Source organism: Trachinotus anak, unplaced genomic scaffold, assembly GCF_046630095.1.
Source record: "Trachinotus anak isolate AG129_WGS33_773 ecotype Australia unplaced genomic scaffold, CSIRO_AGI_Tana_v1 ptg000001l, whole genome shotgun sequence".
NCBI lineage: Eukaryota > Metazoa > Chordata > Actinopteri > Carangiformes > Carangidae > Trachinotus > Trachinotus anak.
Window position 1 is genome coordinate 1,019,220 of NW_027273852.1, and position 17,744 is coordinate 1,036,963.

General features: G+C 41.3%; 1 protein-coding gene across 4 annotated transcripts in view; it reads right to left on the reverse strand.

The window, feature by feature from the left end:
• Positions 1-17,744, reverse strand: part of LOC139624894 (poly(rC)-binding protein 3) — a 67,590-nt gene that overhangs the window by 49,246 nt on the left and 600 nt on the right. The gene's annotated exons all lie outside the window — the stretch shown is intronic.

The window sequence follows — 17,744 nt, forward strand, 5'->3', positions numbered from 1 at the left end:
ACTGATTATGTCACAATTTAACTGAAATGCCTATAAGGATAAAATGAAGTGATGACAATTTATATGCAAATTGTCAAAGGTCAACTTCACTGTGACATCATATTGTTCTGCAAAAACATCTCTGGCCATTATCCAATGCTGCAACTCAGGAAGGGAAGATTTTGACCATACTTCCTGCACTTTGGCTGGTTGGCAGTAATTCTAGTTTGTTTTTGTTGTTGTTTTTTTTCAGTTTTTTTTTTTTAAGTTTAGTTATCTTTTCAGGCATTTTTTTCCATTAAAATAATAGTTGCAGTGAAAGAGAGACAGGAAAGTCAGGGAGAGAGAGGGGACAACATGCAGCAGAGGACTCCCGGGTCACTGCAGTCAGGACTAAGTCTTGATGGCATGTGTTTTACCAGATGAGCCAACAGGGAACCCCATGTTTTATCTATTTATTTACTGTAAGAATAATGTATAACTTACATAATGTATCTGGTTCATTCAAGCCAGCAGCGTGCTCTGGTTTCGAGCTTGACTGAGCATGCTTTGAGTTAACAGCTCCACTGCACAAAGAACCAATGTACATTTGATGAATGGTGCTTGCATAATCCTCATTTAAACTGGAGGAGGTAATTTTAATTTTGCTAGATATCCTTTCTTTGACCCCTTCACTGTGCGTGTGTGATGCACCTGTGCTGTGCACGCATGTGTGCAAGGCCTGGTTTTGGTCTGTGTGTACTGCACGCCTGCATGAGTTGCAGGGAAGGAGCAGAAAGCAATCGTCGAGGCTTCAACTGGAAATGGAAATGCCAGTTGTATATCTTGTCACTGGACATATTTATGCCCAGAGAGGCTCGGCTTTCTGCCTGCTCATCACAGCTGCCATCGGCTAGTGAACTGTCTGTGTAGGCTCTGCCAGTGCTATGTGCTTGTGTTGATAAGACAAGACCCAGTGCATGCGCCTATTGAATACTGTACGTCACCTTTTTCCATTTGCATGCTGGGTGAATGTGTGTGTATACATCTGACCAGTGTGTCAGGAATGTCCTGCACATGCACTGCAGCCACTGAACTACAGTGCACAACAAATGGATCGTTTATACAACAATCAAATTTGCTATCATTATAAGTATTGATGAGTCATACAAAGTTTACAGTTGAAGTACATCACTACCTAAGCATTAAGTTATTCATCAATACAGAGTATAAATGAGATACATGGTTTCCACATTATCATACTATACAGACTATCCAGTGAAGTGTACACAACAAATTTATGAGCATTTTCCCTGACACACAAAAAAATCTAAAGACCTGCACATAACAAGCCAAACCTGGCTGAAAATATATACATGATACATGATATGTATATGACAATGAAGTGGCCCCATAATCACCCAAGACTATGAGAACAACAATAAATATCTAAATGTCAATTCACAGTGATGAACAGCGATTGTTCAGTCATAGCTTAGCAACCGTCAACTAGGCACAGGAGGCCTGTAAAGTTTTGAATTTCTTCATACACTGAAGGATCGAACGTTTTTTTCCACTACCAAAGAGCAAATCATCACTACTTAAGCACTGATCTGTGCAGTTACAAGTTACTTTCATGACTTTAAATAAATCTAAACTTTGTCTTGCTTGACCTAGTATGTGAACTGAGCAGCTAAACTGAACACAGCTGTGGCTCAGAAGGAAACGTGGGTCATCCACTAATCAGAAGGTCGGTTCTTCGATTCCAGCTCCTCCAGTCAGCTTGGAAGTGACCTTGGGCAAAATACTGAAGTGCAGTCCATTTAACACAATAAAAGTCTGATCTTATACTTCTGTTATAATCTCTTCCTTTGTTTCCATGCCTTCTACATGAATCATTAAATTACTAATTAAGTTTTAAAATCAGTCCACTGGAAACATTAAAGTCAGCCAGAGGCAGCGTTTAAAGCAGCTCATGGTTGATAGACGCAGGAGCAGTAACTCAGGGGGGCAGGGCTTAGCAAAGAATCAACTGAAACCATTAAAATCTATAGGAACATCATCGTAGTCCACAGAAACACAAAAATAATTTATTGAGCTGGAAAAAAAAAAGTGGCACAATTCTCTTGAAACATCACACTGTTAAAAAGCTCTGTGTTGCCAAGAGGAGAAGATGGAGAAAAGTCCCGTCAGAAAAGCTGATTATGAGGCTCAGCTCCTCTAACAAAATCAGCCCAGACTTCACACAGTCTGCACCAACCCAGGTCTACGAGAGCGAACACAAACTCAGAGAAAGAAAAGTAGTAACCACTGGACATCATACACAAAAACGGGACAGAACGAGTGACCCCAACATGGCCACTGAGACTGGCGCTCTCACACAAACCTGGCAACTGAGTTACATCAGGCTGCCAACAACAGCAAGTTCATATGGCAGTAAATCTGTCTCCAGCACACTGTGCTTTATTCAGTATCTTTTTCTACCACATTGCCTTAATATTCACGATGCATTTTAATTTGTCAAAAAACAAAAGGAAAAAAAAAACAACAACAACAATACATTCCCATGGAAACAGTAAATTATGTAGGAGCATGTCACAGCCTGAGGGGAAATCAGCAGAATAACACAGGAAACTGTAGTGAGCTCCTTCAAAAATGACATTTATATTCTAATTTATGTGTGTGTGTGTGTGTGTGTGTGTGTGTGTGTGTGTGTTTGTATGTGTCTTCTGACATCTGCAGAGATTAATATCCAAGCAAACGGAGGCCTGTCAGGATCATTTTCTGGGCTGCTATGCTGCTGTCTGATCAGTTACATTTCACACTGGTCATTCTGTGTGAATGAGCGTTGAGGAATCTTGAATACTAATCACACTTTTCTCAAAAGCAATAAGTATGATTTTGTTTGGATTCTTCTGCCCTCTCAGTCAGGTCAAAGACAAGTACCCACAGGTTTTTGCAGAACACAGTATTATGTAAATAAAAAGAAGTGAGCACATTATCTTCTGCTAACGCTTCACGGTCACCCGCAGCTTGTTTTCTTGTTTGTTTGCAAACTACACTGTAGAACTTGGTGTTATCAGGTGCAACGTGCAACTTGTTCAGTAAATAAGTTTCAGCACTAATTTTATGAGCATTTCTTTACAATTTTATTTACAATCACAGGTTTGTTTTGAACTGTATGTGACCTGTGAAATTAGCCTGAAATTAGCTTCTTTTATTTTTCTTGTTTCTATCATGTGTGCTGTTTATTTGTAGTTTACAATCTGTTTCTGAAAGCTGATACAATAGAATCGTTGTTTTTCTTAAACCAGTTAACTGTGTATATACCAGCAGCATGACATCAGGACAAGCAAGGCGAGCAGTGCTTGACCAAAACTAAATATAGACATTGATCAGAACAATACCAAAGTGGAAGTGATATCTCTTCTTACATCTGATCTCAGAACAGTGTTGTGTCCCCTAAAGGATCTCATATTGCCTGTTTGCATTCATCTTGTAATCGACTGCCCTCTTGTGGCCACAGCAGGCTCTGGAAGCTAGCTTAACAACCCGCTGTTGTGTCTAAAGTTTCTGTCATTATCATGGTTGTGACCTTGTTGGACAAACACTGGACAACACTGGAGCTTTTCAAGCAGAGATGGGAGCAGTATTTTTGTGCATTGAGAATGATCCTGGGCCCTTTGATGAGAGACTATAGCCAGAGTGTCTTGTCAAGCTGCCCTTGACTCAGCTTTCACCGCTCTGAGATCAGTTATGATATTGCAGCATGTGCAGACATGTGTGGAAACTTAACTTGCGCCTTAGAAAATTACCGCTGTCCTTACTCTCTAAAGATTAAGAGGCAACCAGCAAATGACACAGATTTATCCTCTCAAATTGGTATCAGTTTTCTTACTGATCACCTTGGCCAACGTGTGTTGTTGTAGTGTGATGACGAGGAGTTGGGGTGCATTGTGGAGCAGCTGTCAAAAACTCCTTTTGCAAGGAAAGCTTTCACAGACAGACTCAATTTACATATTTACAGTTAAGCACGTATCATAGAACCCAAGCCTTTTTATTCTGTTCTACTTTCTGGTTATCATATAAAGATCTTTTCCTTTCTGTTAGTCAAGGTGGAGGCTTCTCTGTGCAGGATCTGCAGTAAGCGTGAGAAGTTTGAGACAGTGACACCGGAGTGTGTCATTGTCAGTTAATGGTAAATATTGTGAAGATTAACACAGAAGTGATATTCTGGATATTTTCCTTTATACTGAACATGTGATATGTTTACTGTCAGTTCAGATGAATAATCCTAATACTTCTTCAGCCAAGAATGACAAGCAAAACAGAGAAGACTTTCAGCACAGGAAAGACAGGCAGCTCAAAACCATGAGACAGGACAGGTCAGTTTAGGACAAATGAAGAGAGACTGGCTACTGCTGCTGTTGTGAAAAGACACGCTTTAGTCTGGTCCATTTTTCTCCTCCTACAGCTCTGCTTGCCAATCTGTAAAAGTCACATATACAATATAAAGTTCAAGATAGAAAGTTTTCCTTGTCGTCAATGAACACAAAGGTCAAAACTAATGTAAATTTTAAAAGGACATTATTAGTGTTTTTCCCCATTATCACTCTAATTATAGTTTAGCTTATTCCTGAGCGCTATATGAGTAAAATTCATTTATTTCCTGAAGGGCTGCACAATTAACCAAAATATTATCTAAATTGCAATATGGCCAATTGCAATGTCCAAATCGCAGGAGCGGCAAAAAAACTAAACTAAACTAAAATAATAATAATAATAATAATAATAATAATAATAATAATAATAATAATAATTGGAGGACCTACAATTTTTTTGATAAAGGAAAAATGTGTCACAACATTGCCCTGGCCTACAAATCATGTTCTCCAGACATAAGGGAACATGTCTGTTTTGGTACAAGCCTCAACAAAAATCACATCATTATCATTTTTTGAAATTTTCAGTGAAAATTCAAAAATAATCATCCCAACCGAAATCATGACTCATATTGTACTTGCAATATCTACTAAAAATAATTGCAATACAATTTGTTTTGCACATTGTTCAGCCCTAATTTCCTGCAGTAGTCCTGCACACATCTGTAGAGGATAAGAAGCAAACATTTTTATTTCTCTCCTAACGTTCACATCTCAGTTATATTTCTGATTAAACAGAAGTGGATTTCTATAATGTGCCTTCTTAAGCTGCTCAATGTGCCCCTATTCTCTATAAATACACAGTCAGCCGAAATGTTTTTCATGCATCGTGAGACATGGACCCTTATGTGCATGGAAACTGCACAGCTGTGTTTCCCCTTACTGCTACAATTTTTCTGCAGATGAAAAGTGCCAGCTTTAATAAATCTGATAAATTACCAGTAGCAAACTGTTGACCAGTCAATTTTCCTGACAGGATGCATTACCTGACTTTCTCCCTTCTATAAAGATATGCTACAAATGGAGCTTGATTGCTCCCCAAGGTGGTGAGTTACAGATTTAATGATGTTTAACAAACTCAGCTTTCTCCTTTTTCTCAGTTGTTCAGTTCAGTTTCTCGCTCGTTCGCTCTTACTCCAACACACACACACACACACAACAGATGCACACAAAGGAGCTGTTGTTGTAGAGTCGTTACATTAACAGCTGTGATTACAGGTTCATACACTCGCTTCTCTAACAATCACAGCACCACTAACGTGTTATTACATGCAGCGCGCTGTTCACCTCTGTGACTTGTGCTCCCATAAAATAAACCAATGCTTTCTTGTTATCCTTCATCATATTGTGCATTGAGTTTCATCTTGTCCAGTAAAAACCTTGTATCTCCAAAATGTAAACTACAAAAAACAGCCCTATATTAGGCTTCTAATGTATTTTTGATCCATTACAAAATGTTTGGATTGGCCCAGATCCCAAGCTGCAGGGAACTCCCCAGTATGGTGGATTTTCCCACTAAAGATATCTGAAGATATTTATCAGCTTAATTTTTACAGAAGCCCTAATAAATAAGTTTTGTTAAAGAATTTTGACTAAGATATGTATATTGGTGCTCTCTGGTGGACAAACTGTTGTACACTTTGTCTAAATGACAACAAATATATTCCTGTATGTGCAGCATTTCCTTGTTTCTCACCAAATACTCTGTGTGTATGCTTGAATGTGAAGAACACATTTTTTTCTTCCAAATTTGCAAAGACAATTTTAAAAAAATGTCATATCCTGCAATGATTATATCTGCGTTTGCTGATTTATGTCTTCTTCCTCGTTGCCATTGTTGTTATATTGTTAGATTTCATGGTGTGTTTCTTGTATCCGACAACAGAACAGTGAAACCACTGACATGAATTTGCATCCGTCTTCACAATATGAACAAAACTGGTAAAAACACTGCTCTATAGCGCTACTAGTGGTAGCTATAGTGGTTTAGCTGCAATAGGCTAACAATCGCCATTTATCTATCCGGGCTACCATCTGCAACTACCCACCTACTCTGCAGGTGGGTAGTTGCAGAAAATACTACGAACAAGAAACAGCAAAGACAGTTGTAACTTGATAAAATGTAGGCTTTAACTGCACAGCAGCTGCTTGCAAAGACAACAAGGTCAGTAACGCTTGTAATTCGTTATTCATGTTGCTTTCACCACTGGTAGTCGTGACCAATTAAACCCACTCAGGAAGCGAGTTAAGTGTCTGCTTCATCGTTTCCATTGTTTCTGCCTGTCCAGACTACAACACAACCCCAGAGTTTTCAAACTAAAACAGGTCCGGCAACGTAGCAAGAAGTCATAGTTTTAGGGTCTCGAAAACTCTGGAGTAGCGTGAATATGAGGCAAAAATTTGATGCATGTTAAAACTAAAACGTAGTCATGTGGGTGTAGCCTGTGAGTAGTAAAAAAAAAAAAGAGTAACTCAAGGATTTTTATTTCCCCCCAAAAAATGCTAAGCACATGAAATTGTCTGTCGACCTCCTGTGGCGTTGTGACCCACAGCTGAGAACCCGTGGCTAAATGTTAGATAGACTCTGATAAAGAGACTGTTTGATCTGTGCACATTAATGAGGTCAGTGCCTGAGAGGACCTTTTGACAGCAGTGGCACTGTGATGCACATGCAGATAAATGGAGCAACACATCAAAGGTAAAAATTGTCCAAATCCCTAAAACCTTCAAACTGCTTATTGCACCAGATATTAAAAGGATTAATGTGAAGATACAAATGCTGACGTCACTTTGTTACCTCAGTGTGTGATTGTCCACATGCTTACATGCATGTGAATGTCTGCAGAACTCAGTGTGGCCCAGTTCAGCTGAAAGGGCCAAGTCGAGTGCGATATGCGGGTTTAATGTGCGCGCTCTAAATGTGCGTGTCTGTATCTTATACATATCTGTCAAGGGAAGCCTAATATCCTGTGTCGTTAAGCAGCATTTGACATCTTCACACCTTCAGCTGAGCGTTTCCCTGACGTGGAGACAACACTGAAGCTCTTTGATGTTCCAGTCTTTAACCACTTAATCCCAAAGAGGAGGGAAAAATTAAGAACCTCCTACATCTGAATGTCGCTGTGGTAGTTTTCCACATTGTGCACGCAAACACACAACGCGCACACACACACACACAAATACACACATGTGGTACATTTCTGACCTGTATAGAGACACGTATCGTGCTTTGCTGGCTTGATATCCATGCATGTTTAATTCATCCCATGCATAACTCAGAGAGATTCCCTAAGAATTCGCAGAGACCGTTTTAACACTTATAAATAAACACACTGAAACCCCCCCCACCCACCCACCAACAACTTAAGTACACAAGGTTTGCATGTGACGAGAGCAATGTGCTCGTTTGTGGTGAAATGACTGCCGGGTGGGGGGTAATCATGATGTCATACAGCTCCCCTCTTGCAGAAACGACGGAAGCGAATTAGCCGGTGGATCAAGTTCCATCAAATCTGGGTGTGCGTGGAGATCACACCATGCTGGTTAAATAATCTGCCTCCACTTCTGATTCGCCTGCAGGGAAACAGATTGTGGCTCAGCTCACGAGGAGCAGCGCAAAAAAAAAAAAAAAAAAAAAACCCAAAAAATTCAAGAGGATGTTCTTACAGTTATTGTGCTCTACTTGGGGGTCACAGTGTCAGAGAGGAGTTTGGCTCCTACTAATTAAAAGTGAATCTTTACACCTGAATCAGGCTTTGTTTTGTAATGTGATGCAATGTCAAGGCTCTCGTGTCATCAGGTGACAGTGCATGACAAGAGGAGGTCAGAGCACAAGGTCGTGTGCAAACAGGAAAGCAAAGAGTATGAGCCAAAGGAGGGGGGGGCACTGTTGCTCTGAGTAGTTGCACTGACACAGTTTCAGTACTCCATTAAATGAATAATGGAGGAAGAACGGATGATTTAAGAGCATTTCCTCTTTCCTAACGTGGAAAGAAACCTGAATACGGTGAGAAAAGCGGGCACAACAAGACACGTTTGTGAGGCCACGTTGTTTCGGCTGTTAGTTCAACAGGAGTCCCTGCAGACTTCAGATGCACAAAAATAATCCAAATGTTACTCCTAATAGCAGATGATGGAAGCCTCTGAAATTTTTTAGTGATTAATAAATTAGCTCCTACATATGGGGAGGTGGAAATCGCAGCCTGAGCTAATGGGATTGTAAGTTCCCCCCTTTTTTTTTCAGGCCTGCCTCATTTCATCACGTCTGCTCTCCCCGTCAAAACCCACTACCTAAGACGCTGAGGACACGCCAGCAGCAGCAGCAACCCGGGGAAGTGTTTTCTCAAGCTCCTCAAGCGCTCGCCTCATTTTCTACATCTGCTTAAGCTCACTCGGCAGCGTTCTCGCTGACTTAGCAGCCTCTTCTGCAGATGCTTCAGGAGCCGCATAATTATATATATATATATATATATATAAAAAAATAAAGACAGTGTTGAGGAAAAGTGTGTCAGGAAACAGAGAGCACTGCTATACCTTTCTTCCTCCCCTGAAAGAGAGGGATGAGACAGAGGGGGAGGACTGAGCATGGAGGGATATGAAACCACATGCTTAGAAGCTTAATAGACCACGTTGCCCCTGTAGGAGAGTCCAAGTCTGATAACAACAGGAAATTTAAAAAAAAATCTATATCTTAATTCAGTAATGTGTTGAGTTCCTGCCGTAGCTGTCCTGCCCTGCTGCAGTTGGCTGAATAAGTTCTCTGCTAAGTTGAGCTTTTGTCTGATCATCTGTAATGAGATTTGCTGAGACGTTAAAATTTTTCATGTCTTATCTTATTGACTGTTAAATATTTTATTGCCTGTAAGGCTATGCAAATGTAATTTCATATGTTTATCTTCTTGAGGGAACAATAGAGTGTTTCAAACTGAGCCCAAACTGTAAATAACAACAAAGACAAACAGGACAAAGACGGCACTTTTTATATATTATATTTGTTCAACATGGAGTCAAAGCAACAATGAATTGATCAATAGGGGTTGTCTGTGTAAGTGTAACACAGCTCACTCCTCAGTGCCACAGAGCTCTGTTGTCGTCCAAACACACGTCAGTGAGCCACATCACTGTAGTGGGTGATGTGTTCCTTTCTTGCGATGAACAATATTTTGAGTCAGTCCCACGTACACCCTCCTGGGGACCTAAGTGCTCATTACCGCACCAAGTCTGTGGCTGAATATAGTTTCCAACAAACGCTGTATTCTTACTCCTGTTGGCCAGAAACCTCAGCACCTCAGCTGTTTTCAGCATTTTTTTTTTTTTTACAAAATGAAACCACGTATTGATGACCTGCACTCTTCCACCGTACATGTCCACACTCTCGGCCGAATCACTAGGTAAGCGTCCGCTGTGTCTGTGTTCCTCCCTCAGCCTCCAGCTGGGGCCAATCTGTCGGTCAGGTGCGGCGCGGCGGTAGCATCCGAGGCCTCGCCAGCAAGCTGAGAGGACTTCCACAACACAGGCCAGATACAAAGAGGGCCGGCCCACACTGCAGTGCAACCCTTCATAAACACCACATACAGAATAACCCTGTGGCAGCTCTTTGTTACCAAAATGGAAATGTTTTATTCCTCAACACAACATTTCTGGAGCTTAGAATAAGATTTCTCATTGCAGGAAATGAACAGAGACAGTGATGTGGACGTCATGATGCCACCATAGTGTATAAGATAGTTGTGCAATGACTGTATGAACAGATTCATATACACTGAGTGGTCACTAGCAATGTCATGGTGTAAGTTGCTGTGTTTTGACACCGCTGGGGCAACGCAAATGTGGCCACTAGTGCCTCAAAGCTCGGTGGAGGGACTTTCCCTGTGGACCACAGTGAAGGACAATACCCCGGCTACTGCTCTGCAGCTCCACGCTAAAAGTTGCAAGCGAGGACCCTATGCAGGGTGGATTATGTCTAAATAAAGCCTCGGTAGTGTATGAATCACTGTGTCACTGATCCCCTCTGCTTCCCAGACAACAGGTTTGCCTTCTGCAAGCTGTCACTGGCTTTCCACTCTTTCAACCGAAGAATAAAAGAGTGGGAGAAATCGAGACTGTGTGAGGGAGAGAGGGGAGTTGACGTTCATCATTCGAGTGCCGTGGCTTAGCCTAAGAAGCTTGAATAATCAGTATGTTAAGCTGTCGGGGTGTGCGCTCGCACCTACCACGCGCTTACAAACTCCTGGGTGCTTTTTAATCAAGCGAAACCGCTGAGAGGCAGTGGTGAGTGCCAAGAGCCCGGGCTAAGAGATGAGCTTTAGAATATCTGTTACACTTTCTCACCTGACGTGCATTTTCACTGTAAGCTGCAGACACCTCTGTTTTGTTTTGTTTTTTCTTTAAAGGGGACACAATGAATTTCTGCACACCTTTAGTTCATGTGAATCATCATATTCAGTGGAGCTACCTCACAGAGCAATAATATAATCTACAGTGTTTTGTAAAATCCAGTCACGTGGTCTCAGTCGTGACCCACTGCACGATACGAGGCCCTGCTGGTCCGGCACTGCTGAACTGTCAGCCTGATTCAGATAGTCATGATTCGTCTCTGAGCTCCCTTGTGCCCTCATCTGGATCTGTCACCCCCCCCCCCCCACCCCCCCTGCCTCCTGCCTCGTTTCCCCTCCAGTACAGTCACCTTCCAAACTCCACCCGCCCATCCCAGTCTCCCAGTCTTCCTGTCTCCATATCCACTGGTTCACCTGTTTCCCTTTTTCCAATCACTGGCTCTTTTTCCACAGTCAGCTGCCACATCATCTGCTCATGTCTATGTGTTTCCTGTTGTGCTGCCCTTACTGTGGGCTTCCTGCTACCTATGTGTAGTTACCTGCTGGTAGCTGCCTGCCTGTCAGCCTGCTCCTCTCCTGTTAATCTAAAAAAGGTCCTTCACTGCACCAGTCTGCCTGTGTGTCCTTACTTGGGTTCTCCCGGCCTGTGCCCCTTCTACAGAGCGTTGATAACAAAAATCAAAGCTGTCAGACACTAACTGGAACCTCTTTGTTTACTCAGGGTCAAAATTCATCATTCAGTTCAGACTATAAAGGCCATCTCAGAAGAACAACAGTAGCTTATGGAGAAGTAAAAAAACAGTGATACCTGTGCATGCCATAGAGCAGCAGGATGGATTCGTAGGTCAAACTTTCACAGATGAAATCTTTGTGCCTGCAGGACGGTGCCAACAAACTTTCCAAACAGGATTGAATCTCTGCAGGGATGGGTGGAGTGGTTGGAAAATCTGAGTCAGTGGGTGGGTGCAGGATTTAAAAACAGTCCCACGCAGACCTCTAAAATATTAATTCAATTACATGTTGGAGGCACAAACAAGTTGTGCATAATGCTTCTCCTTCCTACACTGGGTTACAGCATGCAAGTCCACATTTTCACCTGTTTGTTAGTGAAAAGATTTAAAGTTGAAGATCTTCAGGTAGTTAAAAATAAAAAAAAAGGAGGTTGCGGTCATTAAATCAATAAAAAAAACTGTGTGAGATGAAAGCAGGGACAGAAAAGTTCATGACATGGGTTGAAATCTAATTATTTTGCCAGAGGTCAAGGCTGATGGTCTGTATCTCATTGAAACACCTTTCTGTCCACTGTGCTTATCAAATGTCAGCCTGCTGCCTGTGTCTGGTGACGCATCATCTCAGTCTGTTTCCATGAGCACATACAGGGATTTTCAAGCATCATGCTACTGTCAGAGAATTACTGGGGGGAAACCGCCACAGCTTTCCTTTTAATTTCACCAAGCACAAAGTCGCCTGACTTCTCCAACATGGAGACTGACGTACAGTGCTTTAGATTAAACACGTTGCTGAACACATCTTTTAAACCTAAAAATCAGCATGGAAGCAGTTAAATATTTTTTTTCCATTCTGTAGACCTGCAGCTGAACTTTTGGCCTCTGATTTTAGCTCTGCTGTATCTTTGACCAAAACACCATTACCATCAGAAAATGAACCTAATATGGAAAGGCTTCAGCATGTCAGATGGGAACCCAGCCAGAGTCAAAAATGAGCACATCTATTAAAAATAAAAAAAACAACAACACAAGGCTAATTCTGCCCCAGCCCGGCTCCATGGGTATGCACACAGCCCTTTAATCGCCACAACCCTCTTAACTCAAAGCCAACAATAATATTTCTTTGTCACTTCACCTCTTGAGCTGGATCCCTGAACCCCCATGTATTAGCGAGTATAAAAATAGCGCTAGCACAGGGGGCAGAGAGGCTGCCTATTTATGACCATACTTGACCACCCAGAGTGATGCTAGGAAAGCAGCAGGGGAGGCTAAAGCTCCGCTCCTGCCCCACCTTCCCTTTCTTAACGCTCAGCCTCTTCCACCCTCCCACCCTCCCAAGTCTTCATCCTCCCTGATTGATCTTGCAACCCTCCACTAACTTAAATTACATCAGCCGGTGGCTTTGCACGGCGACAAAAAGGCCCTCAGTTTTCACAGGTCATAATTCTCCCCAATAGCTTCAAGTTTTAAAAGGTGCCATGTTCAATTTCAGCCTCTGGCAATGTCCCCCCCACCCCAACCCCAACCCTTGCATTCTGATATGAAATATGACGCTGGATAGATTGTGTTTTACGTTAACAGCCCAGCTCAGTGACAGAAAGCTGCTTACCAATCGAGACAGTGTGGAGGAGGGAGCGAGAGGTAGAAAACAGACAGTGGCTGCGGGAATGCCCAGTGAATTGTGATTTTTCTTGATGTTCTTATAAGCATTATAATCATTATTTAGTAATTTTCCTTCGTTCTGTAATTTTTCTTCATTGCCTGCTTGAATGCTCCCGATATGTTAGCATATTTGACTCTCTATACTTTGCATAAGTTTTGTCCCTCCAGTTATATCTAATCTTATGTTGCATTTTGTATTTCCTTATTTATACAATAAATAATTGATCACAAAAAAACATCTTCATACAGGTCATTACAACATTTTGTCACAGCTAAAAACTGCAGAAAAATATGATTTTGGAGTTTCAAAAAAAAAAAGCCGACCTGGTTTCTGTCTGAAGAGGCAACAGTGCGTCACAGCTGGTAGCGAAGGAGTTTGCTGAGTAAGGGTCCGCTTTTCTTTCAGGTCATGAGATGGTGAGGTTGAGCCTTACACTGATCTCAGATCAGAGCTCCAGCAAACAGGATAAGAAACAGTGACCATGTTAAGACAGATGGAAGTTTTACTTCAGTGTTAAATGTCAGACTCAGCTGCACTAACACGCTGGCCCTGTGGAGGCTTGTGTCACAGGTCTGCATGTGTTCGTGCAGGGAGAAGACAAGAATTAATGGGGGAAGTCCAGTTGTTCGAGCAGGTGTGTGCTACCAAGAACAGGTGTACAGCTGGCTAACTGTATTTCAGACACATGCAGAGTAGTGTAGTTATCATTGCAGCGATCACCACCTTTTTTTATGAGGCAAACAGAGTGGAGCTAAATGACAGCGGCAGCAGGACTGTACCTGTTGGGTTTTATCTTTGACCTTAAAAATCCAACAGAGGTCTTCATCCCCAGATGATGAACCCCTTCTACTCATGGTCCGTTTATGCTGTGTCTTCATTTCAGGTGGTTTAACATAATTAATCAGGACATCATATATCACAGGCTAAAAGAATATCACGTCATGTCTACAGCACTCGATCACACCACTATATCTATATATAGAGTGTATATACATCTATACTACTATCACTCTATCGCACATCACACTATGATGGAGAAAAAGTAAGTTTGCATTTGCAAGGCGAGGGCAAACACAGGTGTCCGCCCCGCTGTAATTCTTAATGTAACATAAATGCTCAGATCCTACAGACTCTGGCTTTCAGTGTTGATGTGTTAAACTGGGTGAATTTATGAGAGAAGTGAGGAGGAGTTAAAATACATGTAGGAGGCAGCCAATACAGAGCCCAGTGAAATTAGTTTAAAAGTCTAACTACATAATTTCACAAAATATGACTAAAATGAAAGGAATCAAAAAAATAACATACCAAAAAGTCCAGCACCTGAGAGAAAATAATGTAATGAATAAATTACATTTAAAAATTCTAATAAATATATTATTAATAATTCAGTTTCAGTCTAGATGGGCAAACGGAAAAGTAAAGTAATTAAAAAGACAATTAATATTTAAAATAGGTTTTTGTTTTGACTCTAATCTAACTTTCAAATATAGTTTTAACAATCATAAAAAAAAGCTGACAAATTCTCAGACTTTTGTAATTATTTTATAGAAAAACAACTGATGAGTAAAACTTTTGCTACAAATGATGAGGAAATAATGTGTTTTTAAATATTACAAGGTAAGTTTTTAAAGGCGATTTTGACCATTCAGCCTCTGGATAAACACCTGTATGTTAAAATGCTAAAATATATGTTAAATATATGTTAAAATTCAGACAGAAACATGTGACAAATGTATTAAAAATTACAGTTTTCCAAATAGTGATTCATAGACAGCATGAAAGTTTAATGATACACTAATAATCATGACGTCATCCTATATCATTCCCATTTAATCTCTAATATATAGTTAGTTTCCACCATATTACATCTTAAGTCAGCCCCCGAAAGACCAAACACTGTAATTCCTCCACAGCCCTTTTGTCTGCGTCCACTTGCCCTCGGTCTCTGTGTGACAGCTACCAAGACGGCAGCCATGTGTCAGTGGCCTTTTTCACACTGAGCCAGTCCGTACCCAGGATTGAGCCAGGCCAGCAGGAGATCCGGAACGGCTCGATTGAGCCAAGGCACAAAGGGCCAGCTGCTTGCAGAGCACTGGCTTTACATAGAAGGAAGTGGGGCTGTTTGAATACACTGAATACATGTGATCCCTCTTTTTATAGTGCACTTATTCCAAATGAAAGATTAGTGGTGAAAACAGACACACATGGAGAACTACATTTTGAGGACGATGTATATATGTTATATATGTAATTACTATTATCAGGATCATTATTATTATTATTATTATCAGGAGTCACTGGAATAATAATGAGCTTTAATCCGTCTTTTCTCAGTGACATTATTAATTATAAAAAAAAAAAAAAAAAAGCCTGTCCATTCACATTTCATTCGCTGTTCCTTCACAACACCTAGTGTCCTGGACTGACATCTGTGGCGTAATGTGACGTGAAGGTGTAAAAACGGGTCCGACATGGCGAGCCACACTCATTGTCTGCAGTAACTGCGCGCAGCTCAACTCAGGCTTAAAGCGGTGGCTTCTGAAGGCATGCAAGCGCACAAACACATCTGCGAGGCTCATAAATATCTCATTCTACAAGGGATTTCACGTATGCATTCTTATGAGAGCTTACAGAGGAAAAAAGTTGACGTGCAGCAAGTGCATTAAATATAGCTGCATAAGAGCTGCTGGGCTGATGTGGCGAGGAGAAAAAGACTTAAGTGGAGCAAAGCAAGGCCAATTTTATTTTCTGTCTTGGCGCTACAGTTCTCGTCTACGTTATTAATCCTTGCATTAACCTGGTCTGTGTCAGTTATGGCAGTTTAAAGGAAGCAGTCCGTCTCAGAGGCTCAGAGGATGGTTGAGGTTTGTGACGTGACGCAGTAGGGATCCCATGAATCAATTTCTAGTGTCAGTGTAAAAGAGCCTTTCTCAGAGACTAAGAAATAATTTATCTTTGAGGCTGTAGTCGACATCATCCATTCATTCATTAAAACGCAACATAATTCACAAAATGCAAGCGTTTATTTTCCAATGAGCAGTATAATCTCATTCACTCTGCTCTCTCCTACAATTTAAAGGCCTTCTATCAACATGCTTTCTGTGTTAAATGAATGAAAATTAGCCCCTGGATTGATATGAGGAGGATGAGCAGTGGGGACTTTGTTTTTAGAAATTTGGCCCAAAGCCAGATGAGAATCTGAGGGACAGTGCATGCAAACTACCTGCCTGTTTCTTCAAGAAGTAGAGACACCCAATTTACACTTCCTAATAAACTAACAGCCCGACAGCTGAATGAATGAATCTGTGAAGCCAGTCAACAACATCATAAATATGCTCTTCCTGGACATATTTATGGTCTAAAAACATCATAAATATGCAAAACTGTTCACAGTCAGATTTTCAGCGTCAGGGAGTCCAGATTTTTTTTTTCTTCAGTTGTTCAGCACAAACTATCACAATAAAAGCCTTTCAGAGGAAGCTGCTCTCCCTCGGGGCGCCCCTGTTGGGAAGACCCACATTCCCCAAAAGGCTTTGTCACAAATGCTCCTTTTGTCTAAATTAGAAAATGATTGTCACAGGCAGAAAGGTCACAGTGTCTGCTGAGGAAAGCCAGATTTTAAAGTTGAAAGTCACATAAATATGGCAGAAGATATTTCAACGGAATATAAACTTGTAAATGAAGGAGATGTGACCTGTGGTGTTTGATAATTAACATACAGCAAAATTCACACCCATAGCTTTGCAGATGATTTGATGGGCTTTTGCAAATATAAATAATGTGATAAAATAATAGCACGTGGTTAAAAAACTTAGACTATGAGCTATCTTTGCTCTTCAGTTATATTTAAACACCCACCTCTTCAGAAACCCCCCACTCAAAAGGAACAAAATACCACATCAGGAGAAGCATTTCCTCAGCTGTTGACATTGTTGTAAGATCCAATCTTCAAATATGATGGAGTGGCTTTAAAAAACTCAGAGCTGGAAGTATTGATGTCTAAAGCACTTTAGCAGCATCTCTCTCGCCCTCTCATTCTCCCTCTCTCTCTCCCTCACACACACACACACACACACACACATACACACTATGCACTTCCCCTTCCTGGTAAAGTACAGGATGTGCGGATGGAGAACTAAGCAGTTTTTTTTCTCCACCGCTGTTGCCAGGAATGCTTTATGGGCCATGTTAATATTGGAGTTCGCCTGCTGGAGAGATTGCTCGATTCAATCAAGCAAGTCACTGCCTTGTAAAGTCATTACACTTTGTGCAATGTCATGCGTTCTGGAGCCAGTGGACAGTGCTGCGTTCTGTCCCGGCATCAGGGAAAGTGGCCTAGCGGAAGCACGTGTGCCTGGCACGTCAGCACCTATAAATAGCCATCACCTAACTAACATAAACACTTCTCAAAAATCAATTAGAGATGCATTTTCCAGAACCAAAATACGGCGTGTTGTCCTTGTCAACTCGTGCCGCCGGCGGACTTAAAAATAAAAGACTTGATTCACTTTCCAACTGAATTTGCACGGAGCTGGAAGCTGGAGGGTATGAGATTGCAAAAGACACGAGGAGAGAAGATGAGGAGATTACACGGTAGGCAGGGAGGAGGAAGTTGATA